The 10,000-nt window shown below is 56.4% G+C and overlaps 2 non-coding genes across 2 annotated transcripts; both read right to left on the bottom strand.

The window, feature by feature from the left end:
* Window positions 1-224: 224 nt before the first annotated feature.
* Window positions 225-378, bottom strand: LOC145655103 (5.8S ribosomal RNA). The gene has a single exon (XR_014121276.1). It is a non-coding gene; the product is annotated as a 5.8S ribosomal RNA (ribosomal RNA).
* Window positions 379-1,260: 882 nt separating this feature from the next.
* On the bottom strand, window positions 1,261-3,099 carry LOC145655099 (18S ribosomal RNA). The gene has a single exon (XR_014121272.1). It is a non-coding gene; the product is annotated as an 18S ribosomal RNA (ribosomal RNA).
* Between the last annotated feature and the right edge of the window lie 6,901 nt (window positions 3,100-10,000).

The raw sequence follows: 10,000 nt of genomic DNA, 5'->3' as shown, positions 1-10,000 counted from the left end.
AGGAGCGGAGCCGAAACGAACCGAAACGAACCGAAGCGGGGGAGGAGAAGCTTGTGCACGGAGAACGGGCACTCAACCGCAGCGAACCCACCGACCGGATCTCACCGAGACAGCGACCGGGAACCGTCTGCTTTTAGGAAGACGGAGGCCAGGGGGCACCCCCCCACCTACGAACCTCCAACCGCGGTCCCGCCTGAGAAGGCAGGTCCGACAGATAGGAATAGCGACCCTCAGACAGGCGTAGCCCCGGGATGGACCCGGGGCCGCAATGTGCGTTCGAAATGTCGATGATCAATGTGTCCTGCAATTCACATTAGTTCTCGCAGCTGGCTGCGTTCTTCATCGACGCACGAGCCAAGTGATCCACCGCTAAGAGTTGTACTCTTTTATTTCAGGCTCAGTTTAGGTCTTTCACCACGACTACAAAGACAGGTTTAAAAGGTTTCACCAACCGGTCAGGCGCCCCCGTCTGCGAGTGTTGAAACGGGCGCGGGGTTGCGCTTTGCCCACACGCCCCACGTGGCAGACGAGTCAGTCTTTGAACCGCGGCCCTCCGCGCCCGCCCCGTCCGACCCCTCGAAAGGGGTGGAACTCACGTAGCGTGGGCCAAGCCCTAGGTACCTGCCGGGGGTCCCCCTGAGACTCCTTTCTGAGAGAGAGAAGCAGGGGAACCGGCTGCGCCACCCACCACCACCACGCCCCAGGACGCCGGTGGGCGGACGAACACAGGAAGGGCCATGGCCTGCCCCACGAGGAGCAGCGCTCGCAACCCCCCCCGGAAAGTCCGCTCGTCAGCGAGCAAGGGGACGGGGATGAATGACAAGGACAACAAAATAGGAAAACCCCTCGCGGTGGACGGAGGCAGCGGCCGTGCGAGCGAGAGGGAGGGCGCGGGACGGACCCGTACGACCCGCTCGACTCGCAGGCGCTTCTCCTGCCGGCAAGGTGAGGGGAAACCGGCCTTCGCCCGACGAGCGGGGACGCCGAGTTTTTTGAACGACGCGTCTCTCGCGCTGGAACCCAGAGAATACCGGGGCCTGCGGGGGGGGGGTGCTGAAGGACGACGCGGAGGAAGAGGCGGAGGACGAGGAAGGGGTGGGAGGGACTAGGCTCCTCCTTTATGCCTTCTGTCCAGCCTGACCTGCAAGCGACCACGTGTAACAGCAACCCCGAAGACCCTTTCGACCCTGGGCCCCGACGCGGGGGGACGGCGAAGTCGAGGGGGTCGGGAGAGGAGGCACGCCGGACAGCGTTACCCGTTAATGATCCTTTCGCAGGTTCACCTACGAAAACCTTGTTACGACTTTTACTTCCTCTAGATAGTCAAGTTTGATCGACTTCTCGGCGCTCCGCCAAGGCCCGCGAGGAGCCCCGGCGGGGCCGATCCGAGGACCTCACTAAACCATCCGATCGGTAGTAGCGACGGGCGGTGTGTACAAAGGGCAGGGACTTAATCAACGCGAGCTTATGACCCGCGCTTACTGGGAATTCCTCGTTCATGGGGAATAATTGCAATCCCCAGTCCCCATCACGAATGGGGTTCAGCGGATTACCCGCACCTCTCGGTGTAGGGTAGGCACACGCTGATCCAACCATTGTGGCGCGCGTGCAGCCCCGGACATCTAAGGGCATCACAGACCTGTTATTGCTCCATCTCGCGTGGCTGAACGCCACTTGTCCCTCTAAGAAGTTTGACGCCGACCGCGGAGGGCCGCGTAACTATTTAGCATGCCGGAGTCTCGTTCGTTATCGGAATTAACCAGACAAATCGCTCCACCAACTAAGAACGGCCATGCACCACCACCCACAGAATCGAGAAAGAGCTATCAATCTGTCAATCCTTTCCGTGTCCGGGCCGGGTGAGGTTTCCCGTGTTGAGTCAAATTAAGCCGCAGGCTCCACTCCTGGTGGTGCCCTTCCGTCAATTCCTTTAAGTTTCAGCTTTGCAACCATACTCCCCCCGGAACCCACAGACTCGTGGTTTCCCTCACGCTGCCCGGCGGGTCATGGGAATAACGCCGCCGGATCGCGGGTCGGCATAGTTTACGGTCGGAACTACGACGGTATCTGATCGTCTTCGAACCTCCGACTTTCGTTCTTGATTAATGAAAACATTCTTGGCAAATGCTTTCGCTTTCGTCCGTCTTGCGCCGGTCCAAGAATTTCACCTCTAGCGGCGCAATACGAATGCCCCCGGCCGTCCCTCTTAATCATGGCCCTGGTTCAGGAAACCCACAAAATAGAACCGGAGTCCTATTCCATTATTCCTAGCTCAGGTATTCAGGCGAGAAGCGGGCCCGCTTTGAACACTCTAATTTTTTCAAAGTAAACGCTCCGAGCCCCGTCCGGACACCCAGCCAAGGGCATCCGGGGGGCACCGGGAGACAGGGTCTGAGACAGGCGGTGGCACGCCTCGCGGCGGACCGCCAGCCCACTCCCGACATCCAACTACGAGCTTTTTAACTGCAGCAACTTTAATATACGCTATTGGAGCTGGAATTACCGCGGCTGCTGGCACCAGACTTGCCCTCCAATGGGTCCTCACCCATGGGTTTAGGATACGCTCATTCCGATTACAGGGCCTCGAAAGAGACCTGTATCGTTATTTTTCGTCACTACCTCCCCGTGTCGGGAATGGGTAATTTGCGCGCCTGCTGCCTTCCTTGGATGTGGTAGCCGTTTCTCAGGCTCCCTCTCCGGAATCGAACCCTGATTCCCCGTTACCCGTGGTCACCATGGTAGCCGACTATGGTACCATCGAAAGTTGATAGGGCAGACATTCGAATGAGACGTCGCCGCCGCGGAGGGCGCGCGATCGGCCCGAGGTTATCTAGAGTCACCAAAGCGGCCGGGGGGCCCGAGCCCCCCGGATGGGTTTTGGGTCTGATAAATGCACGCATCCCCCGAAGGGTCAGCGCTCGTTTGCATGTATTAGCTCTAGAATTACCACAGTTATCCGAGTAACGTGTGGAGCGATCAAAGGAACCATAACTGATTTAATGAGCCATTCGCAGTTTCACTGTACCGGCCGTGTGCACTTAGACCTGCATGGCTTAATCTTTGAGACAAGCATATGTTACTGGCAGGATCAACCAGGTAGTTTGCACCGTGGTCTGGGATGAACCACGAGTGACATCCGCCTCCCCTTCCGGGGGCTAGGAAGCAGCGGGTTGTAAGTGCGTGCGCCGTCAGGTCCAGACGCCATACAGGGCTACCCAGGACAGCTTCCGCGGCCAGTGTAAACGTGCTCGCGCACCGCCCTCTGGCCTTCGGACGCCGACCTCTCACCTTGATGCAAAGCTGTCCCATCCGGTCATGCCCGCACCGTACCCCGTCCACCTCCTCCGGAGGTGCGGACGGCCGACTCCAGGTGCTTTCGGCGTTCCCTCTCTTCACGCCGTTTTGATTTTCGTGGGCCGCTGGTGGGGGGACAAGGGAAAGACCTCGTCGAATTCCCTCCCCCCTAGCCTCGCTCAACCTACGTTTCGTGATGTAACCAAGAAGAGTGATTCGTGGGCCCAGGTAGGTTTGAAGAGGAGGCCAACAAAGCAGGGCACTCCCTTCCTCCCAAACCACAGACACCAGTATAGGACAACTGAGTAGACAGACTGGCCGTCTGAGTCTCCCCCAGAGAGTTCTGGGATGGGTTACAAATAACCCCCACCCCCCATCAGAGGCTTGACCCGCTAGAACCAGGGAGGATCTGTCAAAACCGCTCTCCACATCAGAAGTTCTGGATCAGCCGGGGCTGGTCGGCAGACGTCCACCTAAGGCCGTGGCCTAACCCCGTGTGGGGGGATAGCGCTCGCACCCGTACACGTGGACACCCGCTCGTCAAATGGCTGGCTCCTCACTTACCGTAGGGGGAATGGTTTGCCTACCCCTGGCGGGTCTGGTACTCCACTCTACCAAACAAGGAAGCAACACACCAATAGACCCCTGCAACACCGGGCAGCTTTGGGCAGTGTCACTACACTCCTCCTTGTTCTTCACGTTCCTTCCGTGGTGATTTTTTTTTTTTTTTCGTGGCCATTGCCGTGCATGGCTTCCCCATCGCTTTGCATGCTCTCCATTGCCTCGTGCTGCTTCACCATTGGTCTCACCTGGAGACCGAAGCCGCTCTCCCAGTAACCCGATGGTACCTGGCCAGAAAACCCCGTGCCCGATTTCATCTAGGACAAGGGCCAAACCACAGACCGTGCCCGTCCAGGGTCAACCCCTGGTCGGACAGGCCTGGTGGGTCGATACCATGGATGTGGCAGGCCGACGAGAATCCACTGGTACATTTACAAACACGCCCACCCTGGTGGCATGGCTGTACGACCCATCGTCGAAGCACGCTGCGGCGGACTGAGCCATTGGATCCAGTTGCCTGGGCGTACACTCAGCCCAACAGACGCACTCGGGTCGGGGAGAGCAAAGCAGACTGTGTGCCTGGATGTGCCCACTTCCATAGGGGAATCGGCATGATGGTTCACTTAACCCGAGGAGGGCTCCCCTCGCGGGATAAGCACCCCCCTCGGGGGATGGGGGGGGGGGGGGGCATCCAGAGCACACCACTTTCCGGTAGGGGACAGGCGTTTGATCATGTGTCCGAGGGAGAGCTCCCCTTGCCGGCCGAACACCCCTCGGACTCCCCTTGGGCTTCCAGAGAACGCCACTGGATGAATTTAGTGCTTGGACCCCATTGATTCTCTTTGCTCTCCCATATACCCGACGGGACCTATTTGCAAAACCCCGTGCCAACCAGACCTCCAGGAAGGGGGCTGGCGGCTAACCATGCCCAGCAGGGTGCACCCTGGTCGGACACTTTGGGAGGGTCGAGAGCCTGGAAGTGCCACCCGGGGGAGTAATTCTGATTTCCGTTTTAATGCACTCAGGGACAGCCCGAGGACCTCTGTAGTGCACCTGAGGCGGACTGAGCCGTCGGGTCCAGGGGTCTGGAGTTCGGAACCTCCAGGGTTCACCTGGCTGTTCTCTTAGCCCGGCAGGGTGCACCCTGGTCGGACACTTTGGGAGGGTCGAGAGCCTGGATGTGCCACCCCGACGAGTAATGAGTTTTCCCTTCGTATCTCTTCCGGACCAGGTCCGATTCGCACGAAACTCGCTGGGCATGGCCAGGAGCGCCCCCTGCTGCCCACGCCACCGTCCCCGCGCTTCTACTCCCGAGGGCCGAGGAGACAGCGAAGCGTGGGTCGGGTCGCCTGCTTCCAGGGTCTCCCTGGTACTCTCCAGTCTCCCGAGTCCATCGGGTCCGACCTCGTATTTTTAGCCCAGACGGGGAATGAGAAAGGGGCCCCCGACCGCCCGAGGGCGGGCGCTCGCTTCTCAGCCTAGGAACGTCCGATTCCCACGAAACTTTTACGCCAGACGTTCCTGGCAGCGAGCGCGTTCAAAGGTGACCCGCGCTGCTTCTCTCCTCCCAAGGGCCGAAGAGATATTCGTCTTCAAACCCGACCGGCCCTGTGTTTGCCGCCCCGGCGGTTTTAAAAAATCATAGCGTAAAAACGGTGGGTGCGCTTCGCCTGCCGCTTGGACAGCGTTAAACGGCAGCCCCGGCTCTTTCCAAAGGGCCCTCAACCGACTTTCTGCTCCCAAGGAGCCCAGAGATATGAAACCGATAAATCAAAACCCCGTGCCAACCAGACCTCCAGGAAGGGGGCTGGCGGCTAACCATGCCCGGCAGGGTGCACCCTGGTCGGACGCTTTGGGAGGGTCGAGAGCCTGGATGTGCCACCCCGACGAGTAATGAGTTTTCCCTTCGTATCTCTTCCGGACCAGGTCCGATTCGCACGAAACTCGCTGGGCATGGCCAGGAGCGCCCCCTGCTGCCCACGCCACCGTCCCCGCGCTTCTACTCCCGAGGGCCGAGGAGACAGCGAAGCGTGGGTCGGGTCGCCTGCTTCCAGGGTCTCCCTGGTACTCTCCAGTCTCCCGAGTCCATCGGGTCCGACCTCGTATTTTTAGCCCAGACGGGGAATGAGAAAGGGGCCCCCGACCGCCCGAGGGCGGGCGCTCGCTTCTCAGCCTAGGAACGTCCGATTCCCACGAAACTTTTACGCCAGACGTTCCTGGCAGCGAGCGCGTTCAAAGGTGACCCGCGCTGCTTCTCTCCTCCCAAGGGCCGAAGAGATATTCGTCTTCAAACCCGACCGGCCCTGTGTTTGCCGCCCCGGCGGTTTTAAAAAATCATAGCGTAAAAACGGTGGGTGCGCTTCGCCTGCCGCTTGGACAGCGTTAAACGGCAGCCCCGGCTCTTTCCAAAGGGCCCTCAACCGACTTTCTGCTCCCAAGGAGCCCAGAGATATGAAACCGAAAAATCAAAACCCCGTGCCAACCAGACCTCCAGGAAGGGGGCTGGCGGCTAACCATGCCCGGCAGGGTGCACCCTGGTCGGACGCTTTGGGAGGGTCGAGAGCCTGGATGTGCCACCCCGACGAGTAATGAGTTTTCCCTTCGTATCTCTTCCGGACCAGGTCCGATTCGCACGAAACTCGCTGGGCATGGCCAGGAGCGCCCCCTGCTGCCCACGCCACCGTCCCCGCGCTTCTACTCCCGAGGGCCGAGGAGACAGCGAAGCGTGGGTCGGGTCGCCTGCTTCCAGGGTCTCCCTGGTACTCTCCAGTCTCCCGAGTCCATCGGGTCCGACCTCGTATTTTTAGCCCAGACGGGGAATGAGAAAGGGGCCCCCGACCGCCCGAGGGCGGGCGCTCGCTTCTCAGCCTAGGAACGTCCGATTCCCACGAAACTTTTACGCCAGACGTTCCTGGCAGCGAGCGCGTTCAAAGGTGACCCGCGCTGCTTCTCTCCTCCCAAGGGCCGAAGAGATATTCGTCTTCAAACCCGACCGGCCCTGTGTTTGCCGCCCCGGCGGTTTTAAAAAATCATAGCGTAAAAACGGTGGGTGCGCTTCGCCTGCCGCTTGGACAGCGTTAAACGGCAGCCCCGGCTCTTTCCAAAGGGCCCTCAACCGACTTTCTGCTCCCAAGGAGCCCAGAGATATGAAACCGATAAATCAAAACCCCGTGCCAACCAGACCTCCAGGAAGGGGGCTGGCGGCTAACCATGCCCGGCAGGGTGCACCCTGGTCGGACGCTTTGGGAGGGTCGAGAGCCTGGATGTGCCACCCCGACGAGTAATGAGTTTTCCCTTCGTATCTCTTCCGGACCAGGTCCGATTCGCACGAAACTCGCTGGGCATGGCCAGGAGCGCCCCCTGCTGCCCAGGCCTGGCTCTGGGCCTGGGCACACTTCATTCACTTTGTACCTTTAAATCATACTACTACTACTACTACTACCACCAGAATTCCAGGGCCAAGAGGTCACACAGTCATACACAGCAAAGTAGCTCTGGGCCTGGGCACACTTCAAGAAGTTTGTCCCTTTATATAAGCCTAGAAATAGACTTCCAGGCCCAAGAGTTCAAACACATTCATGCCCAGCAAAGTAGCTCTGGGCCTGGGCACACTTCAATCACTTTGTGCCTTTAAATCATACTACTACTACCAGACTTCCAGGCCCAAGAGGTCAAACACAGTCATGCCCAGCAAAGTAGCTCTGGGCCTGGGCACACTTCAATCACTTTGTGCCTTTAAATCATACTACTACTACCACCAGAATTCCAGGGCCAAGAGGTCACACAGTCATACACAGCAAAGTAGCTCTGGGCCTGGGCACACTTCAAGAAGTTTGACCCTTTATATAAGCCTAGAAATAGACTTCCAGAGCCAAGAGGTCAAACACAGTCATGCCCAGCAAAGTAGCTCTGGGCCTGGGCACACTTCATTCACTTTGTACCTTTAAATCATACTACTACTACTACTACTACTACTACTACTACTACTACTACCAGACTTCCAGGCCCAAGAGGTCAAACACAGTCATGCCCAGCAAAGTAGCTCTGGGCCTGGGCACACTTCATTCACTTTGTGCCTTTAAATCATACTACTACTACCACCAGACTTCCAGGCCCAAGAGGTCAAACACAGTCATGCCCAGCAAAGTAGCTCTGGGCCTGGGCACACTTCAATCACTTTGTGCCTTTAAATCATACTACTACTACCACCAGACTTCCAGGCCCTGGAGGTCACACCTTCATGCCTAGCAAGGTTGCTTTACACCTGCGCACACTTCAGACCGTTTCACTCTTTTAATCCTTCAAAGTACCACATTTCCAGACCCAAGAGGTCACAGAATCATGCCCAGCAAAGTAGCTCTGGGCCTGGGCACACTTCAATCACTTTGTGCCTTTAAATCATACTACTACTACCAGACTTCCAGGCCCCAGAGGTCAAACACAGTCATGCCCAGCAAAGTAGCTCTGGGCCTGGGCACACTTCAAGAAGTTTGACCCTTTATATAAGCCTAGAAATAGACTTCCAGAGCCAAGAGGTCAAACACAGTCATGCACAGCAAAGTAGCTCTGGGCCTGGGCACACTTCATTCACTTTGTACCTTTAAATCATACTACTACTACCAGACTTCCAGGCCCAAGAGTTCAAACACATTCATGCCCAGCAAAGTAGCTCTGGGCCTGGGCACACTTCAATCACTTTGTGTCTTTAAATCATACTACTACTACCAGACTTCCAGGCCCCAGAGGTCAAACACAGTCATGCCCAGCAAAGTAGCTCTGGGCCTGGGCACACTTCAAGAAGTTTGACCCTTTATATAAGCCTAGAAATAGACTTTCAGGCCCAAGAGGTCAAACACAGTCATGCCCAGCAAAGTAGCTGTGGGCCTGGGCACACTTCATTCACTTTGTACCTTTAAATCATACTACTACTACTACTACTACTACTACTACTACTACTACTACTACTACCAGACTTCCAGGCCCAAGAGGTCAAACACAGTCATGCCCAGCAAAGTAGCTCTGGGCCTGGGCACACTTCAAGAAGTTTGACCCTTTATATAAGCCTAGAAATAGACTTCCAGGCCCAAGAGTTCAAACACATTCATGCCCAGCAAAGTAGCTCTGGGCCTGGGCACACTTCAATCACTTTGTGCCTTTAAATCATACTACTACTACCAGACTTCCAGGCCCCAGAGGTCAAACACAGTCATGCCCAGCAAAGTAGCTCTGGGCCTGGGCACACTTCAAGAAGTTTGACCCTTTATATAAGCCTAGAAATAGACTTCCAGAGCCAAGAGGTCAAACACAGTCATGCCCAGCAAAGTAGCTCTGGGCCTGGGCACACTTCATTCACTTTGTACCTTTAAATCATACTACTACTACCAGACTTCCAGGCCCAAGACGTCAAACACAGTCATGCCCAGCAAAGTAGCTCTGGGCCTGGGCACACTTCATTCACTTTGTACCTTTAAATCATACTACTACTACTACTACTACTACTACTACTACTACTACTACCAGACTTCCAGGCCCAAGAGGTCAAACACAGTCATGCCCAGCAAAGTAGCTCTGGGCCTGGGCACACTTCAATCACTTTGTGCCTTTAAATCATACTACTACTACCAGACTTCCAGGCCCCAGAGGTCAAACACAGTCATGCCCAGCAAAGTAGCTCTGGGCCTGGGCACACTTCAAGAAGTTTGACCCTTTATATAAGCCTAGAAATAGACTTCCAGAGCCAAGAGGTCAAACACAGTCATGCCCAGCAAAGTAGCTCTGGGCCTGGGCACACTTCATTCACTTTGTACCTTTAAATCATACTACTACTACTACTACTACTACTACTACTACTACTACTACTACTACCAGACTTCCAGGCCCAAGAGTTCAAACACATTCATGCCCAGCAAAGTAGCTCTGGGCCTGGGCACACTTCAATCACTTTGTGCCTTTAAATCATACTACTACTACCACCAGACTTCCAGGCCCAAGAGGTCAAACACAGTCATGCCCAGCAAAGTAGCTCTGGGCCTGGGCACACTTCAATCACTTTGTGCCTTTAAATCATACTACTACTACCAGACTTCCAGGCCCAAGAGTTCAAACACATTCATGCCCAGCAAAGTAGCTCTGGGCCTGGGCACAC

This window comes from Electrophorus electricus, unplaced genomic scaffold (assembly GCF_041902795.1).
Source record: "Electrophorus electricus isolate QZ-2024a unplaced genomic scaffold, ASM4190279v1 Scaffold175, whole genome shotgun sequence".
NCBI lineage: Eukaryota > Metazoa > Chordata > Actinopteri > Gymnotiformes > Gymnotidae > Electrophorus > Electrophorus electricus.
Note: the sequence above shows the minus strand (reverse complement) of the source record. Positions and strands in the feature narration are given on the sequence as shown.